This window comes from Bos grunniens, chromosome 5 (genome assembly GCF_055505025.1).
Source record: "Bos grunniens cultivar Pamir isolate PY7600 chromosome 5, Bosgru_T2T1.0, whole genome shotgun sequence".
In the NCBI taxonomy this organism is placed as follows: Eukaryota; Metazoa; Chordata; class Mammalia; order Artiodactyla; family Bovidae; genus Bos; species Bos grunniens.
This window is the reverse complement of record NC_141169.1, coordinates 65125667-65145093: the sequence shown is the minus strand read 5'-3', so window position 1 is coordinate 65145093 and position 19427 is coordinate 65125667. Positions and strand designations below refer to the sequence as shown.

At 35.6% G+C, this 19427-nt stretch overlaps 1 protein-coding gene across 6 annotated transcripts in view; it reads left to right on the top strand.

Annotated features, from left to right (window-relative positions):
* Nucleotides 1–19427, top strand: part of BLTP3B (bridge-like lipid transfer protein family member 3B) — a 92540-nt gene that overhangs the window by 12411 nt on the left and 60702 nt on the right. For 2 of the 6 annotated variants that reach the window (XM_086400837.1, XM_086400835.1), the window contains exons 2-3: nucleotides 13146–13192; nucleotides 13601–13701. The exons of the other annotated variants lie outside the window; for them this stretch is intronic. The gene's annotated coding sequence lies outside the window, so the exon portion shown is untranslated. The remainder of the gene's footprint in view (nucleotides 1–13145; nucleotides 13193–13600; nucleotides 13702–19427) is intronic. 6 annotated transcript variants of the gene reach the window in all.

The following is a 19427-nucleotide window of genomic DNA, read 5'->3' as shown; positions in this document are numbered from 1 at the left end:
GGTTGCCAGTTTGCAGCCTTTCCATTCTTTGAATGTTTCTGTGGAAAAACTAGTTAGACAGGATTGGTTGATTTTCTTTGCATGCATATTACAAAAATAACCAAGCCAAATAAACTCTGCAAATTGTGAATGCTCAAAAAAAAGGCGGGGGGGTGGAATTTACTATGAGCATATCTTGATCCTTGTCCCATCCTTGTAGTTTTTTTTTTAAAAATTTGTTGTTGTTCAGTCGCCAAGTCGTGGCCAACTCTTTGCGACCCTATGCACTGCAGCACGCCAGCCTTCCCTGAAGTTTGCCCAAGTTCATGTCCACTGAATGGGTGATGCCATCCAACCATCTCATCCTTTGTTGCCGCAATCCTCCTCCTCCTGCCCTCAGTCTTTCCCAGCATCAGGGTCTTTTCCAATGTGTCAGTTCTTCACATCAGGTGGCCAAAGTATTGGAGCTTTAGCAACAGTCCTTCCAATGAATATTCAGGGTTAATTTCCTTTAGGATTGACTGGTTTGATCTCCTGCAGTCCAGGGGACTCTCAAGAGTCTTTTCCAACACCACAATTCAAAAGCATCAATTCTTTAGTGCTCAGCCTTCTTGATGGTCCAACTCTCACATCCATACATGTTGGGAAAGCCATAGCTTTGACTATACAGACCTTGGTCTGTCAAGTGATATCTCTTCTGTTTAATATGCTGTCTAGGATTGTCATAGCTTTTCTTCCAAGGAGCAAGTGTCTTAATTTTGTGGCTGCAGTGATTTTGTAGCTCAAGAAGATAAAATTTGTCACTGTTTCCACTTTTCCCCATCTATTTGCCATGAATGATGGGACTGGATGCCATCATCTTAGTTTTTTGAATGTTGAGTTTTAAGCCAGCTTTTTCACTTTTCTCTTTCACCTTCATCAAGAGGCTCTTTAGTTTCTCTTCACTTTCATTAGAGTGGTATCATCTGCATATCTGAGGTTGTTGATATTTCTCCTAGCAATCTTGATTCCAGCTTGTGATTCATCCAGCCCGGTATTTCATATGATGTGCTCCGTATATGATTTTAAGTAAGCAGGGTGAATACTCCTTTCCCAATTTGGAACCAGTCTGTTGTTCCATGTCTGTTTCTAACTGTTGCTTCTTGACCTACATACAGGTTTCTCAGGAGACAAGTAAAGTCATCTGATATTCCCATCTCTTTGTGAATTTTCCACAGTTTGTTGTGATCCTTCACACAGTCAAAGACTTTCACATAGTCGATGAAGCAGAAATAGATGTTTTTCTGGAGTTCATTTGCTTTTTATATGACCCAATGGATGTTGGCAATTTGACTTCTGGTTCCTCCTCTGCCTTTTCTAAACCCAGCTAATACATTGAGAAGTTCTTGGTTCACATACTGCTGAAGCCTTGCTTGAAGGATTTTGAGCATGATCTTGCTAGCATGTGAAACGAGTGCAGTGGTGTGGTAGTTTGAACATTCTTTGTCATTGCCCTTTGGGATTGGAATGAAAACTGTCCTTTTCCTGCTTGACCATGTCCAATTATCCTTGATTTAGGAACCTACCAAGTTCCCATGCAATATTGTTCAGTTTACAGCATCAGGCTTTACTTTCACCATGTCTGACTGTACTTTCAGACACATCTACAACCTAGTGTCGTTTCCACTTTGGCCCAGCCTCTTCATTCCTTCTGGAGCTATTTCTCCACTCTTCCACAGTAGCACATTGGGCGCCTTCCGACCTGGGGGACTCATCTTCTCGCATTGTATCATTTTACCTTTTCATACTGTTCATGGGATTCTTGGGGCAAAAATACTGGAGTGATTTGCCATTCACTTCTCCAGTGGGCCGTGTTTTGTCAGAACTTTCCACTATGACCTGTCTGTCTTGGGTGGCCCTGCATGGCATGGCTTGTAGCTTCATTGAGTTATGCAAGCCCCTTTGCCATGACAAGGCTGTGATCCATGAAGGGGAATGGAATGGTAATTGATCCTAAAATACCTTTTAAGTTAAAATTGTACAAATTTGATTATAGTCTTGGCTCTGCCTTAGTGAGACCTTGAACTATGAACTTAACCTCTCTAGGCTTCACATTCTCTGATGTAAAATGAGGACTTTGAATTAGAGAAACTTTTCTGGCACTAAAATTGTAAAATTATTTTGTATTCTTTGCTTGTATAAATACTTCCTATGGCTCTACGGAGTTATTTTACTTGGCTGTAAATCACTTCTAGATGACAATAGCAATGGTGTGGTTTTCAAAAAGCCATGGTTCAAAGACCTTAGTAATTCTCATTTCCTTATATTTTATTAAGTTAGCTAGTCCATTCTTTTTTATTAAGAGATACACACCCACACATATTTGCTTTACAGTTTGTTTGGCTTGATTGTTTTCGTATTATACAATTAAAATCAACTAATCTAGTATAACCAGTTTTAAAGGATCAAACACGACTGAGGGACTTTCACTTCACTTCATTTTAAAATGAAGTGAAGTGAAAGTCCCTCAGTCGTGTTTGATTCTTTGCGACCCCATGGACTATACAGTCCATGGAATTCTCCAAGCCGCCTTTCCCTGCCTCAGGGGATCTTCCCAACCCAGGGATCAAACCAAGGTCTCCTGCGTTACATGCGGATTCTTTACCAGCTGAGCCACAAGGGAAGCCATATATATATATTTTTTTTTAATTTTTATTTTTATATATATTTATATATGGGTATATATAATTACTTATATAAATATCTGATTTAAACACTTCTATTGAAATATAATTGTTTTGTGCAATAAATTGCACATACTAAAGGTGTACAATTTGTTGAAATTTTGATTTATGCTCTCAAACATTTCTTTATACTCCTTTGTAATCTTTTCCATCCTGTCTTCCTGCCTTATCTGTTATTATTATTGATCTACTTTATTTCACTTACATTAGTTTGTATTTCCCAGGATTTCATATAATCATTTAGTATACGTCTTTCCTGCCCTTTTTCCCTCAGCATAATTATTTTGCAATTAACCTATGTTTTTTTATACATTATGTCATATTGCTGGGTATATTCCATTGTGTGTATGCCACAGTTCCACAATGGAATTGTTTATCCATTCACCTGTTAATCGTCATTTTGGTTCTTTCTAGTTTGGGTTGTTACAAATAAAGCTCCTGTGAACATTTATGTTTAAATCTTTGTGAGGACATATACTTTTCATTTCTCTTGAATAAATGTGTTCTAAAGTCTGTATTTTATATTCTCACCAGCAATTGTGTGACAGTTCCACTTACTCCATTCTTCACTAGCATTCAGTTTAGTCTTTTGATTTTGCCCAGTTTAGTGGATAAGTAGTGGTATCTGATTGTGGTTTTTAATTTGCAGTTTCCTATTAGACTGATGGAGAAAGCAATGGCCACCCACTCCAGTACTCTTGCCTGGAAAATCCCATGGACGGAGGAGCCTGGAAGGCTGCAGTCCATGGGGTTGTTGAGGGTCCGACACGATTGAGCAACTTCACTTTCCCTTTTCACTTTCATGCATTGGAGAAGGAAATAGCAACTCACTCCAGTGTTCTTGCCTGGAGAATCCCAGGGATGGTGGAGCCTGGTGGGCCGCCATCTATGGGGTCGCACAGAGTCGGACACGACTGAAGTGACTTAGCAGCATTGACTGATGATGTACATCTTTTAGTGTGCTTATACACTATCTGCATGCCTTCTTTTGTTTGAGAGTCTGTTTAAATCTTTTACCTATTTAATTGATGAGGTGGCTTACTTTTGAGTTGTAAGAGTTCCTTATATATTGTAGATATAAGTCCTTTTTTAGATATATGTTTGTAAATATTTTCTGCCAGTCTGTGGCTTGTTTTGTAGAAATAGTATCTTTTGATGCACAGAGTTTTTAATTTTGATGAAGTATAATTTGTTGATTTTTTTCTTTTTTGGTTTGTGAATTTTTTGTTGGGTTATAGAAATCTTTACCAGGCTCAGTCTTTTTCTCCAGCATTTTCTTACAGAAGTTTTATAGTTTCTGTTCTTAGATTTTAGTCTGCAATCCATTTAGAGTTAATTTGTTATTTGTGGTGTGATTAAGTATCAAAGTTCTTTTTTCCTTCTCTTTGCATATTGCTAAACAGTTGCTCTAACACAATTTATTGAAAATACCATCTTTTTCTCACTGAATTGGTATTGTACCTTTGTTGAAAATCAGCTGACTGTAAACTTGGGTCTGTTTCAGGACTGTTTTGTTCCACTGATTATTTGTGTTTACTCCAGTATCAGACTGTGTTGATTACTGTAACTTTTAAATAAGCTTGAAATTGGTGGAACAAGGCTTCCAACATGATTTATCTTTTTCAGAGTTATTTTGACATGCTAGGTTTTTTGCATTTTCATGTAAATTTTAGAATCAGGTTGTCATTCCTACCAAAAAGTCTGCTGGATATTTGCTTGGGAGCCATAATTCTGTTTGGGGAGAACTGACATCTAAACAATACTGTCTTCTGATCTACCTGTTTTATTTCTCTATATAATTATGTCTTGTTTAATTTCTCTCAGCAGTGTCTTCTAGTTTTCGGTATATAGGTCTAATAACCCTTTGTCAGGTTTATCTCTAAAAATTTCAAACTCGTTATACTAATGTAAATGATACTTTAAAATTTTCTGATTGTTGCTAGCATATGGAACCATAATTAACACTTTTATTGCAGTAGCTTTTTATTGAGATAAACTTCCCATATGCAGCTCAATGATTTTTTTAAATGAGATTTTTACTTTAGAATACTTTTAGATTTATAGAAAAGGTCTAAGGCTAATACAGAGAGTTTTCGTACATTCCCTAGCGCATCTCCTGTATTACTAACATCTTACATTAGTATGGTACATTTACCACAATTAATGAGTAAATATTTATATAAATTATTATTAACTACAGCCAATATTTTATTCAAATTTCCTTAGTTTTTGCCTAGTATCCTTTTTCTGTTCCAGGAACCCATTGTGAATACTACCTTATATTTAATCATTATGTCTTTTTAGGCCCCTCCAGGCTGTGACTGTTTCTCAGACTTTCCTTGTGTTTCATGACCTTGAGAGTTGAGTAATATTTGTCAGATATTTTGTTCAGTGTCTCTCCAACAGGCTTTTTATCTATTTTTTTTCATAATTAGAATGGGTTATGGGTTTTGGCAAAAACACAACAAAAGTAAAGAGCCATTTTTATTGTCAAATTAAGAGTGCATATTATCAGTGTGTTTTATTGTTATTTTTTTCCAGTTTTATTGAGATATTTAATTAATTATACTGAAGTCATACAGCACTGTATGTTTAAGTTCTATAGCATAATAACTTATTTTATGTACATGCATCATGAAATGATGACCAAAGTAAGTTTAGTGGACATCAATCATATCACATGTATACAAAATTAAATAATTGAAAACAATTTTGTTTGTGATGAGAACTTTTAGGATTTACTGGCTTAACATTCATATTAATATACAGCAGTGTTAATTATATTTATTATGTTTTACATTGCATCCTTAGTATTACTTATCTTATTACTAGAAGTTTGTACCTTCCAGTCAGTTCAGTCAGTCAGTCGTGTCTGACTCTTTGCGACCCCATGAACCGCAGCACACCAGGCCTCCCTGTCCATCACCAACTCCCGCAGTTCACTGAGACTCACGTCCATTGTGGAGAAGGTAGTGGCACCCCACTCCAGTATTCTTGCCTGGAAAATCCCATGGATGGAAGAGCCTGGTGGGCTACAGTCCATGGGGTCACTAAGAGTCGGACTCGACTGAGCGACTTCACTTTCACTTTTTCACTTTCCTGTATTGGAGAAGGAAATGGCAAGCCACTCCAGTGTTCTTGCCTGGAGAATCCCAGGGACAGGGGAGCCTGGTGGGCTGCCATCTATGGGGTCGCACAGAGTCGGACACAACTGAAGTGACTTAGCAGCAGCAGCAGCATGTCCATTGTGTCAGTGATGCCATCCAAGCATCTCATCCTCTGTTGTCCCCTTCTCCTCCTGCACTCAATCTTTCCCAGCATCAGAGTCTTTTCAAATGAGTCAACTCTTCACATCAGGTGGCCAGAGTATTGGAGTTTCAGCTTCAACATTAGTCCTTCCAATGAATACCCAGGACTGATCTCATTTAGGATGGACTGGTTGGATCTCCTTGTAGTCCAAGGGACTCTCAAGAGTCTTCTCCAACACCACAGTTCTAAAGGATCAATTCTTCAGAGCTCAGCTTTCTTTACAGTCCAACTCTCACAATCATACATGACCACTGGAAAAACCATAGCCTTGACTAGACGGACCTTTGTTGGAAAAGTAATGTCTCTGCTTTTTAATATGCTGTCTAGGTTGGTCATAATTTTCCTTTTGTACCTTTGGACTGCCTTCATCTAGTTATCCCTCCCTCTGCCCTCTGGTAACCACAAATCTCATCTTTTTTTTGTGAGTTTATTTGTTTTTGAAGTGTAATTGACCTACAGCACTATGTTAGTTCTTGTTACACAATGTAGTGATTCAGCATTTCTATATATTTCCTAATGATCACCACGATAAGTCTAGTTGACCATCTTTTCCCATACAGTGATATTACATAATTATTGACTATATTTCCCACACTGTAGATTTCACACCTGTGACTTGTTCATTTTACAAATGGAATTTTGTACTGCTTAATCTCCCTCACCTATTTTTTTCTTCTTCTGTCCGTCTCCCCCCTGGTAACCACTTGTTCATTCTCTGTATCTGTTTTATGGCCGAGTAATATTCCTTTGATAAACATGTAGATTGCTTCCATATCTTGGCTATTGTAAGTAATGCTGCAGTGAACACAGGGGCACATATATCTTTTCTAAATAGTGTTTCAGTTTCCTTTGGATAAATATCCAGGAGTAGAATTGCTGGATTATGTGATAGCTCCTGGTGGCTCAGATGGTAAAGAGACTGCCAACGGTGCAGGAGACTTGGATTCTATCCCTGGGTTGGGAAGATTCCCTGGAGGAGGGAATGGCAACCCATTCCAGTAGTCTTGCCTAGAGAATTCCATGGGCAGAGGAGCCTGGCCGTCTACAGACCACGGGTTGCAAAAAGTCAGACACGATTGAGCAACTCTGTTTTTAATTTTTGGAGGAGCCTCCCTACTGTTTTCCATTGTGACTGTACCCATTTACAGCCCTACCAACAGTCCATGAGGGTTCCCTTTTCTACACATCCTCGTTAATACTTATTATTTGTGGTTTTTCTGATAATAGCCAATCTTACAGATGTGAGGTGATATCTCATTGCAGTTTTGATTTGCATTTCCCTCATGATTACTGATGTTGAGCATCTTTTCAGATTCCTTTTGATCATCTGTCTGCCTTCTTTGGGAAAATATCCAGGTCTTCTGACCTTTTTTAAATGTTTGAATTCTTTGTGTTTTAACCCTTTGTTAGATATATTGTTTACGGATATCTTCTCTCATCCAGTAGGTGACCTTTTTATTTGTTGATAGTTTCCTGCACTGTATAAAAGCTTTTTAGTTTGATATAGTCTCATTGTTTATTTTTGCTTTAGTTTCCCTTGCCTGAAGAGATATGTAAATGTATGTTATTTATTTTATTTTTTATGTGTTATTTATATTTATATAAAAAATGTGTTATTATAGAAGTTCTATGATTTCTATTCTTACATTTGTCTTTATTAATCCATTTTAAATTTATTTTTGTGCATGGTGTGAGAAATTAGTACAATTTGATTCTTTTGCATGCAGCTGTCCAGTTTTACCAACATCATTTATTAAGGAGGCTGTCTTTTCCACGTTGTATATTCTTGCCTCTTTTGTTGTAGATTAATTGCCTATACAAGTGTCGGCTCATTCCTGAACTCTGTTCTTTTCCATTGATATATGTATCTGTGTTTGTGCCAGTACCGTACTGTTTCGATTACTGTAGCTTTGTAGAGTAGTTTGAAATCAGGCAGTGTGATACTTCCAACTTTGTTCTTTCTCAAGATTATTTTGGCTCTCTGAGGTCTTTGTGTTTTTATATAAATTTTAAAATTGTTTCTAGTCCTGTGAAAAATACTGTTGGTAATTTGTTAGGGATTGTGTTGAGGGTCAGACATGACTGAGCAACTTCACTTTCACTTTTTACTTTCATGCATTAGAGAAGGAAATGGCAACCCACTCCAGTGTTCTTGCCTGGAGAATCCCAGGGATGGGGGAGCCTGGTGGGCTACCGTCTGTGGGGTCACACAGAGTCAGACACGACTGAAGTGACTTAGAAGCAGCAGCAGCAGCAGTAGCATTGAATCTATAGATTGCTTTGTGTAGTATGGTCATTTTAACAACATTTATTCTTCTAATTTAAGAACACATTATATCTTTACATTTGTTTGTGTCTTCACTTTCTTTCGTCATTGTCTTATAGTTTTTAGAGGACATGTCTTTTGCCTCCTCAGATAGGTTTATTCCTAAGTATTTTATTCTTTTTTAATGCAGTGGTAAATGGGGTTGTTTCCTTAATTTCTCATTCTGACAGTTCATTGTTAGTGTATAAGGATACAATAATTTATGTATATTATTTTGTATCCTACAAATTTACTGAATTCATCAGTGAGTTCTAGTATTTTTTTCTTGGTGTCTTTGGGATTTTTATGTATAGTACCATGTCATTTGCAAGCAGTGACAGTTTTACTTCTTCCTTTCCAGTTTTGTTCCTTTTATTCATTAATTTTTCTTGTCTGATTTCTATGCCTAAGGCTTCCAATACTATACTGAATAAAAAAGTGACAAGAGTGGGAATCCTTGTCTTGTTCCTGATCTTAGAGGAAATGCTTTCAGCTTTTACCATTAAGTATGATGTAGCTGTGGATTTGTCATGTATGGCCTTTATTATGTTAAGCTATGTTCCTTCTATATCCACTTTGTTGAGAGTTTTTATCATAATAATTGTTCAATTTTATCAAACTCTGTATCTGTTGAGATGATCATATGATTTTATTCTTCAGTTAATATGGACACCACTGAGCGACTGAACTGAACTGAATATGGTTTATCACATTGATTGTTTTGTGGCTTTTGAGTCATTCTTGCATCCCTGGGACAAATGCCACTCAGTCATGCTGTGTGATACTTTTAATGTATTGTTTAATTTGGCTTGCTAATAATTCTCTAGAGGAGTATTGCATCTATGTTCATCAGTGATCTTGGCCTTGAATTTTCTTTTTTTGTGATGTGTTTGTCTGGTTTTGATATCAGGGTGATGCAGGCCTTGTAGAATGAGTTTGGAAGTATTTCTTCCTCTGCGTGTTTTGGGAATAATTTGAGAGAGATAGGTGTTAACTTTTCCTCTAGCTGGTAGAATTCACCTTTGAAGCCCTCTGGTTCTGGACTTCTGTTTGTTGGGAGTTTTTGAAATAATTTAATTCACTTTTACTATTGGTAATTGGTCATGTTTTCTATTTCTTTCTGATTAAGTCTTTGAAAATTGTACATTTCTAAGAATTTGTCGTTTCTTCTAGGCTGTCCATTTTATTGACATATTTGTTGGTAGTAATCTCTTATGATCTTTTATATTTATGTGGTGTCAGTTGTAACTTCTTTTTCATTTCCAATTTTATTGATGTGGCCCTTCTTTTTTTCTTGAAGAGTCTGAGTAGAAGTTTGTCAGTTTTGTTTAAATTTTCAAATAACCAACTTTTTGTTCATTTATCTTTTCTATTCTTTTCTTTCTATTTATTTCTGCTCTGATCTTTATGATTTTTTTCCTTCTACCAACTTTGGGTTTTGTTTGTTCTTTTTTTAGTTTCTTTAGATTTACGATTTTCCTCGTTTCCTGACATAAGCTAGTATTGCTGTCAACTTCCCTCTTGTTACTGCTTTTGCTGAGTCTGTAGATTTTGGGTCATTGTGTTTTCATTTGTCTCTAGGTTATTTTTTAATTTTCTCTTTGACTTCTTCAGTGATTCATTGGTTGTTTAGAGCTTGTGCTTTTTGTTCTTTTTTTTCCCCTTGTAGTCGATGTTTAGTCTCATAGTGTTGTGGTTGAAAATGATGCTTAATGTTTTCAATCTTCTGAAATTTAATGAAACTTGTATTATAATCTATTGTGTGATCTGTCCTAAAGATCTGGCTTTCTGTTCCATGTGGACTTGAAAAGAATTTATATTCTGCTGCTTTTAGATGGAATGCTCTATAAATATCAATCAACTTCGTGTGGTCTAATGTGTCATTTAGGACCAGTGTTTTCTTATTGATTTTTCTGTCAGAATCATCTGTCCATTGATAAAAGTAGGGTGTTAAAATCCCCTTCTGTTATTGTGTTATGATGAGTTTCTTCCTCTATGTCTGTTAATAGTTGCTTACGTATTTAGATTTTCCTATGTTTGGTGTGCATGCTAAGTTGTTTCAGTCATGTCCAACTCTTTGTGACCATATGTACTGTAGCCCATCAGGCTCCTCTGTCCATGGGATTCTCTAGGTAAGGATACTGGAGTGGGTTGCCATGCCCTTTTCCAGGGGGTCTTCCCTACCCAGGGATTGAATCCGTGTCTCCTATGATTCCTGCAGTGGCAGATGGATTCTTTACCACTAGCGCCACCTGGGAAACCCATGTTGGGTGTATATATGTATATTTACAACTGTTGCATCTTCAACTTGGATTGATCTTTTTGATCACTATGTAATTCCTTCTTTGTCTCTTGTTACAGTCTTTGTATTAAAGTGTACTTTTTCTGATATACTTATTACTACTCTGGCTTTCTTTTGATTTCCATGTATAGAATCTCTTTCATTCTCTTCACCTTCAGTCTGTATGTTTTTAGATCTCTTATTGGTGATGTTGCATTGATCACCTGATTGATACAGTGTTTGTCAGGTTATCCACTATAAAATTACCCTATTCCTCACTTTCATACCATATGTTTTGGAAGGAAGGAAGGAAGTACTATATGCAGCTAACACAAAATGAGTGAGGAGTTCTGCTCCACTTCCCTTAAGTTGTAATATCTTATAAGCTATTTAAAATTTTTCTGTGCAGGAGGTTTATCTATTTTCTTCCAGTTATTTACTTATTCAGTCATGCATTTTTATCTATGTGGACTCACGTATATTTACTTTATACTTTGAGTTATAATCCAATAAATTGTATTTTGTTGTCCAGATTTTTCCAGCTTTGGCCACTGGGAGTCTTTCTTGTGTCTTCAATTCATTTTATTTTATGTTAGTCTTATTATCTTGTAACCTTGGTAAACTCATTTATTAGCTCTGGTAGTTTGGGTTTGTTTTTGTCCTAATATTTGTAGGATTTTCTACATAGATGATAATGTCATCTGGGAAAAAATAGTTTTATTTTATTTCTAAACTGAGTGACTTTTATTTTTATTATTTTAAAATTATTTATTATTTTTTTTTTGCCTTCCTATGTCAGCTAGAACCTTTAATACAGAGTTGAATAAAAGTATTGAGAGCAGACCTCCTTGTCTTGTCTCTGTCTTAGGGGAAAAGCATTTTAGTATCTCATCATAAAGTGTGATTGTAACTCTAGAGTTTTTGTACAAGTTCTTTGTAGTTTTGGGGAAGTTCTCTTCAGTTCCTAGTTTATTGAGAGTTATATGTCCACTCATGGTGTTAACTTTGTCAAATGCCTTTTTATGCCTCTACTGAGATCATGTGATTTTATTTTTCGTATGGTGAATTATATTAATTGGTTTTGAACGTTAAACCAGCCTTCGTTACTGGAATGAATACTTGGTCATGATGTATATACTTCTTACATATTGTTTGTTAAACTGTGGGTCTTAGTTTGCCTTGTGCAGTCAGTGTTGTTGATGACCATTTTAAAAGAAGGAAATAGAATGGAAAATTTCAGGCTATATTAAACTTAACTTTGAGAAATAATTTGTTTCATATGTATGTACTGTAGTTCATATCCAAAAATTTGAAAACAGTGAATTCACTTTTTGAGCCTGAAGATGATGAGGCACAAAGTGGGGCAAGAAGGCAACTGGCCTTAAGAGGAGGGTGCCTGATTAAAGGAGGTACAACTGGGGTGAGGAAATGGTATTGGGTAAGGTAGGTGGCACTGGTGCTAAAGAACCTGCCTGCCAGTGCAGGAGACATAAGAAACATGGGTTTGATCCCTGGGTTTGGAAGATCCCCTGGAGGAGGGCATGGTAACACACTCCAATATTCTTAATGGAGAATCCCATGGATGGAGGAGCCTGGTGTGGGTTACAGTCCAGAGGGTTGCAAAGAGTTGGACAAGACTGAAGTGACTTGGCGTGCACATAAGGCAGAAACAGAATAGGGATTTCTTTAGAAAAGCCTCATTTATTTCTTAGTTTTGATTAGATAAATTTTTTTTAAAATATTTATATTTATTTATTTGCCTGTGCCAGGTCTTAGTTGCAGCACACATGATCTTTGACCTCTGTTGCAACATGCAGTATCTTTAGTTGCATCATGTGGGAACTAGTTTTCCAACCAGGAATTGAACCCAGGCCCCCTGCATTGGGAGTGTGGAGTCTTAGCTACTGGACCACCATGGAAATCCCAATTGGAGAAATCTTTATGGCTGCCTGATGAAGCCCATGGTCTGTGAAAGGATGTAATTAGGTGACGATTAACAACTTAATGATCTTAGCCAAAGGACTTGGCAGACTATCAGATTTTGGGAGCATGCTCCAATAGCATGCTGTCTTGTATAACTTTACATATGGTCTTAAGGTACTCTTCTAGAAATATTATTTTTAGTAAAGTCAGGCAGAAGCTATTGTTAGAATTGCTTACATAAAGATTTTGGTTCTTATAATATCTTTTCATATACAGTGAGAATGTAATTTTTGTAGGGACACACAGTCTTGAGATACTAGTTAGTGATTTCAGTTACTAGTTTGTTTCAGGATTTTAGCTGGGCCCAATTGGAGAGAATGGAATAATGATGGGGGAAGAATCTTTATGGTTTCTTTTAAGTTTTAAATGTTGGATTTGTGTTTCTCAGTCATCATCTTTATTATTTGTCAGCTTGGTTCTAATGCAGTGTTTTAGTTTTAAATTTCTGAAGGAAGAAATCTGATTAAAGAATCTAAATGCCTTGTCAGTCTCTAGATCAAATCAGCTATAACCAAGGATGTATGTTAACATGTCTTATATCTGTACGTTTCCCCTATGTTTATAGCCTTTGAGAAGATGGAATCACTGGTAACTGGGCAGGCACCCTAGGAGGTATTTATTATTAATAAATTAATTTAAAAATAAGTTAATTAAATCAAACATAATGGTATTGAAGTAATTTATTTTCTGGATGGTTAAAATGAATCCTGTTGCTTTAAAGCAATGGTTCTTGGCTATTGTGGTGTTCAAAAACCCCCTTGAAGCCTATCCAAGAACTTCAGATTGTGCCTGCTTTAAACTTTTAAATTATACAATTCAACATGCGTTGTTAAATTACCTGTAAAATCTAGTTTTTCATGCATGGAATACCAGAATTAAAATGATTATTTCTAATTATAGCTGTTATTTGAGAAAAATATTATCAAGTAGCATAGCCACTTCCTAAGTTTAGAAAAATAGTAGGCATTGATGTGAATCTCTAATAACATATACTATAATAGGAACCATAAAAACTTTCAGGACAAGGTGAATAATTCAAGAAATGTGTATTAGCTGATGAAGTTTTAAAAGAATGTCCGAGGATTTGTTATCTGAATGTGAAGAGATAATTGTGGAAGAAGGTAAGTAGTTCAGAAAAGGCTTTATAAACTATGTTCTAAGATTGTTTTTAACACTAAAATTTTATAATTCTACCCCCAAATAGTATAGTTAACCTAGAGATAATTCATTTCATAAATGTTTCAGATTGCTTTAGCAAATAAAATAATTTATAATCTTTTTTTTAGGAATAGCTATGAAATGGATCTGATGAAATTTCAAATAAATCATGACTAAAATTTACAATAACATTAGATATAAAATTTATACCTCTGTTTTGTCCTAAATATTAACCTTGCACAGTGCTTTATACATAATTTAGACTCTTATTATGTATTGATTATAAAATGTATAATATAAATCAAACCTATCCTTTCCATTTGCCTGGAAATTTTATTCCTTTACTTAGCTATTTTGTTGTTAATAATGAAAAAACTAGTAAGTTTATTTTCATGTAATATATGTAATTAAAGAAGATTTTGGATGAAATAGACGTTAGCTTGCAGATATTAACTTTGAAATTGGTACATTGTTAGAAATATAAAATTAACCAGTAAAATATATACATTCACCTTTAAATTTTATTTCATATAATACCAATGTTAAAATAATACCTGCTTATTTTAAAATAAATCTCTTTACATGGCATAATATGCATAGTAATGGGACATTCTGGTGTGTTCCTAATTTTAAAAATAAAATCAGTAAGAATTGTGCCAGTTTTATCTTTATTATGTTTTGACGTTCTTTTCTGCATTTGTTTTGATTTTGACATTTTCAGGTCCATCAGTTTTCTTTTTTACCCTCACTTTAAGTCTTTAACATATCTACTTTGGTTTTATATAGATTTCGTGTTTCTAATCTCCCACCTCTCCCTCATCTCTACCAAATAATTAATTATTCAGAAATTTAATTCATTGACTTAGAGTTTTACCATTTTTTAAAACGTTTGGTTTAAAATGTTTATATACCTTTTAGAGCTTTAAATGAGTCTTTAGTGAACTAAAGAGGTTTATTTTGATAACAATCGATTCTCTTTAGGATCAGGCTCTGGTATTATAACCCTGCTCAATTATAATGTTTAGTAGAAAAATACAATTATCTGGAGACTTCACATGGCAATTTAGTCCAAAGAGCTTATATCAACACTTGGACAAAGCATAGCAGAAGCATAGTTCTCCCATGCCTCGATGTTATTTTGTGGGTTTTTGTTCCTTTGTTTGCCTAGCATACACTTACAGTGTATTTTCCTCTATCAATTAAGTTATAAGAAATGTGACTGAGGAACCATTCTCCTGTCTCTGTTTTTGGAAGGAACATAATTATATTAATAAATGACTGGGAAACATTTGTTTAAAACTGAAACATATGTAAATTAAAGCCTTACATATGAATAATAGCAGGGAAATAATTTGATGTGTCCGTGGCCTACCCAGTATAAGAAACCAACTTTCTCATAGCTGTGGATGTGACAGCATTATATCTTCAGCTTCCTCTTTAAAATATTTTAATAGATGAGCAATATTAACATGTACTATTTGGATAAACTTGAACTTTATTTTTTGGCCCTGTTGCTTGTGGGATGGTAGTTCCCTGGCTAGGGATCAAATTCTTGTGTCCTCGGTGCTGAAGGTGCATAACCCTAACCACTGAACCATCAGGAAGTTCCTAAGCTTGAACCTTTGTTATTGCTCCAGTTAAAAAGCTATAATCAGTGTCTTCATAAGTTTTTTTATTTAAACAAATTTTTAAAATGAATTAATTTATGGCTGTGCGTGATCTCCCTTGCTGTGCCCAGGCCTTCTCTAGTTGCAGTGAGTAGGGGCTACTCTCTAGTTGCAGTGCTCAGGTTTCTCACTGGACTGACTTCTCTTGTTGCAGAGCATGGGCTCTAGAGCTCAGTAGTTGTGGCACATGGGCTTAGTTGCCCCACAGCATGTGGAATCTTCCCAGACGAGGAATCAAACCTGTGTCCCCTGCATTGGCAGGCAGATTCTTAACCACTGGACCACCAGAGAACTTCAGTGCCTTTGTAATTTAACCTCAGTGAAAAGCAGGGCAGGAGAAAGACTCTTAATTGGATGTCTGTTTTGTACCTAATAGTTTATGTATTATCTTTAATCCTCACTAAAATCTTTTGAGGTTGGTATTATTTTCTCCACTTTACAGATGAGCAATTTGAGGCAGAGAGATACCACAGCAGGTAGCTTAACTAGAGTTCACATCTGTCTGTCTGACTTTAAGGTCTGTGCTCTTTGCAGGTGTTGTCCCTTTGGTATGAACTAAATTGAAAATAGGATTTCTTGTGAATAACATGTTTTAATCATTCCATCTACCACTTTTGCTTGGCTTGTCTTTTTGGGTTTCTGTTGAGGTTTTGTCTTTATCAAAGTTATATATACTCCTTATAAAATACTAAACCATACAGAAAAGTATAAAGATGAAGAAATCTAAAATCTCATCAATCATAGGTACTACTGATTTGAGATTTTATAATGCATTTTTTATATAATTGAAATCACATATATAATTTTGAACCTTGAATTTTCATCAGGCAGTATAGTGTAACTACTTCTTTATGTAATTGGCAACACATATTACTTGATACCATCTTCCCAGATGGTGCTAGTGGTAAAGAATTTGCCTGCCAGTGAAAGAGACACAAGATACATGGGTTTGATTCCTTGGTCGGGAAGGAACCCTGGAGTAGGAAATGGCAACCCATTACAGTTTTTTTGCCTGGAAAATTCCACAGACAGAAGACCAAGGTGGGCTGTATTGTCCATGGGATTGCAAAGAGTTGGACATGGCAGAGCTGTGTGCATGGGCGTGTGCGCACGCACACACACACACACACACACTATTTGATATATGTGTAGGTATAATATATCGCAATTAAAGGGATTATTATGGATATTTAGGTGCTTTTTTCCTTTTGTAAATATCATTGAGACGAACATTCCTGTACCATAGCCAGTTAAGATGTTGTCTGATTTCTCCACTAATGACTCCTCCCTGCCCAACACTAAAGATATATAGTCAGATGTTGGTATTTATGAGTTACTCAGATTAGTTTTTGTTCATCTGTCCATTTGTCCTTTCTTCCCATCTTCCCATTCAGTATGATTACAGTATTTTTTTTTTAATACAATTAGGTTCATTTTTTTCAAGTTACTTTCAGTTTTAGTTGTTTTCCTCTTCACATTCTTTCTTATTTTGTTTTTTACATATGCAGAATATTAACATGCTTTTCAAAAATCAAAACTATTCAAAGCCAGCTTGTCTTCTTGTGTACTCTGTCTGCTGTCTTCTAATCAAGGGTTTTGTTATGTCAGTTGTCTGCCCATCAGTAGTTTTCTTTTTTCTGCATCATTGTCCACATACAAGCCTGCTGAATTTTCTCCCACCTGAAAAAACAAAACTGATTTCTCTCCTACCTCACTGGCCCTTCCTTCTTAATCGCCTTTGTTGGCTCCTTGGCCTCTTAGTGGTCTTTGACCACAGTCTTTGAGCCATTTCATTTTTTTGTCTCTATCTTGTAGATGTACTTATATAACACTGGTGATTATTAAATTTGTATCTGTAGCTACTGAATAAGATTTGAATATCTAGCTACTTAATTGGTATCTTCTCTTGGATATCTGATAAGCATTTCTTAAACTATTCTAAGCCTAAATTCTGATCCTTTATCCCAAACTTACTTCTCCCTCTCTCTCTTTAACCCAATAATTGGTGGCTCTGTCCTTCTCTTTCCTCAGACCAAAAACCTTGGAGCCATCCTTGCCTTCGGTATGTATTATTAAATCCTATTGCTTTAACTTCAGAGTATGTCTTGAATTGTTCCCTTCTTACCACTTCCTACTCTTCCAACTTGATCCAAGGCAACATCTTCTGTTACCTGTATCATTGTAATAGTCTCCTGTCTGGGCTCACTGCTTCTGTCCATGTACTTCTTTCATCTCTTCTCAATAGAGTGATCCTTAAAAAAATTGTTCTCTTATCCTATTCTAGTCAAAAACATCTCCAGTCATTCTCATTTTTACTCACAGTAAAAACCAGAGTCCTTAGAGTGGCTTAAAAGGCCCCACATGATCTGGCCCCTGTTATTTCTCTAACTTTATCTTTCTTCATTTTGCCGTTGTTCATTTCCTCCAGCCACCTTGGCCTTTTTTGCTTTTCCTCAGACCTGTGTGTTCTTGCCTCAAGTTTTTGTCCTTAGCTTTAACTCTGCCTAGAGTATTCTTCCTCTAGATATTTGCATAGCTAGCTCCTTGGCTTTCTTCAGCTCTTTTCCCATATGTTATCTTTTTAATGAGGCTTTTCCTGTCCACTCTTTTAAAAATGAAAAGATCCTTTGCTTACACCTCCTATGTTATTTTTGCTTTGTTTTTTCCTCCATAGTTATCAGACTCTGACTTATTATATATTTAACTTTGTAGATATTGGTTAAATTTTATTGAATGATGAATGTGTAATCAGCCCTCTCTTTGTCCATCAAAAGTTATCTTCTCTTTCTCTGGTCTTCTTGCTACATTCCAGATGCTGATCTCTTTTCTGTTCTACTTTATACTGTCTCCTGCCTCAGAACCTTTGTATGTTTTATTCCCTCTACTTGGAAAACACTTTTCTGTCCCCTTCTTTTTCTTGCCTAGTTAACTTCTACTACTCATCCTTTAGATATCAGCTCAAAAGTCCCTATTTCAAAGAACCTCTGGATTAAGAACCCCTGCTGTATTCACTCTTAGTCATGCTATTTGATCTCTCTCACCGACTAAACTGAGCACTTCACAAAGGCAGGAACCTTGAGTATATTTTGCCAGTGTATGTGTCTGAATAGTGAGGATACTATTGAGGATTCAGTAAGTATTGAGTTGGCCAAAAAGTTCGTTCAGATTTTTTCCTTTGGCCAACCCAATACTTATGAATTTGCTCCTTTCAAGCGCTAATATTCTGCCTTGAGGCAATGATAGGTCATTCCTATGTGCTTAGAAATGGCAGCCTATCAGGAAACTGTATTTTCAAATCAAATGTGATTCGTGGTAAGTTTGAAACGACTTGGCATTATTGATCAACTCTGAGTTAAATATGAACTTTATATTGACAAAGTCAATGTGTTGACATCTTGTAAGAAGATATGAATCCAGATAAGATCTGACTCAAGAAATTCTGGTTTGAGTCAATGCAGAAAAATGTGTGTATTGATTCTTATTGGTGTGTGGGGCATGTAAATAACCCAGTACATTTTGTTGCTTTAATATTTAATATCAAAAAAAGGTAGAAGCCTGGCTAATAACTTTTTTGTTAGCTAGTAGTTAACTTTGTCAGTAGTTTCACTTTTGAAAAAGTAAAGCTGGGTAAAGTTAGCAGTTTTTTAACCTTTTAGGGTTATGTTGAGAATTAATATATATGAAAGTACTTTAAAGTGCATGTGTAATTTATTGTTATTACTAATATCATCTTTATTGGTTGTGACATTGGGCAAACAAGTTGGTTTCTCATTATATTTAATCTTGTAAAAAGTGGGAATAAAAGTAGTATTGACTCTAATGGGTTATCATGAGAATCAGTAATGTATACACTCAAGGAGAAGAGTCTGGTACCATTAAACCCTTGGAAAATGTTGGCTTTATTCTGTTATTATTTTAAGTCTCTTCTTTTAAGTTTAAGAACTTTCCTTTTTAAATCATTATAGAGAATCTGCGTTCTTTAATTAGAATTCAGGGTCAAATCTTTAATGTGACTTTTGGCA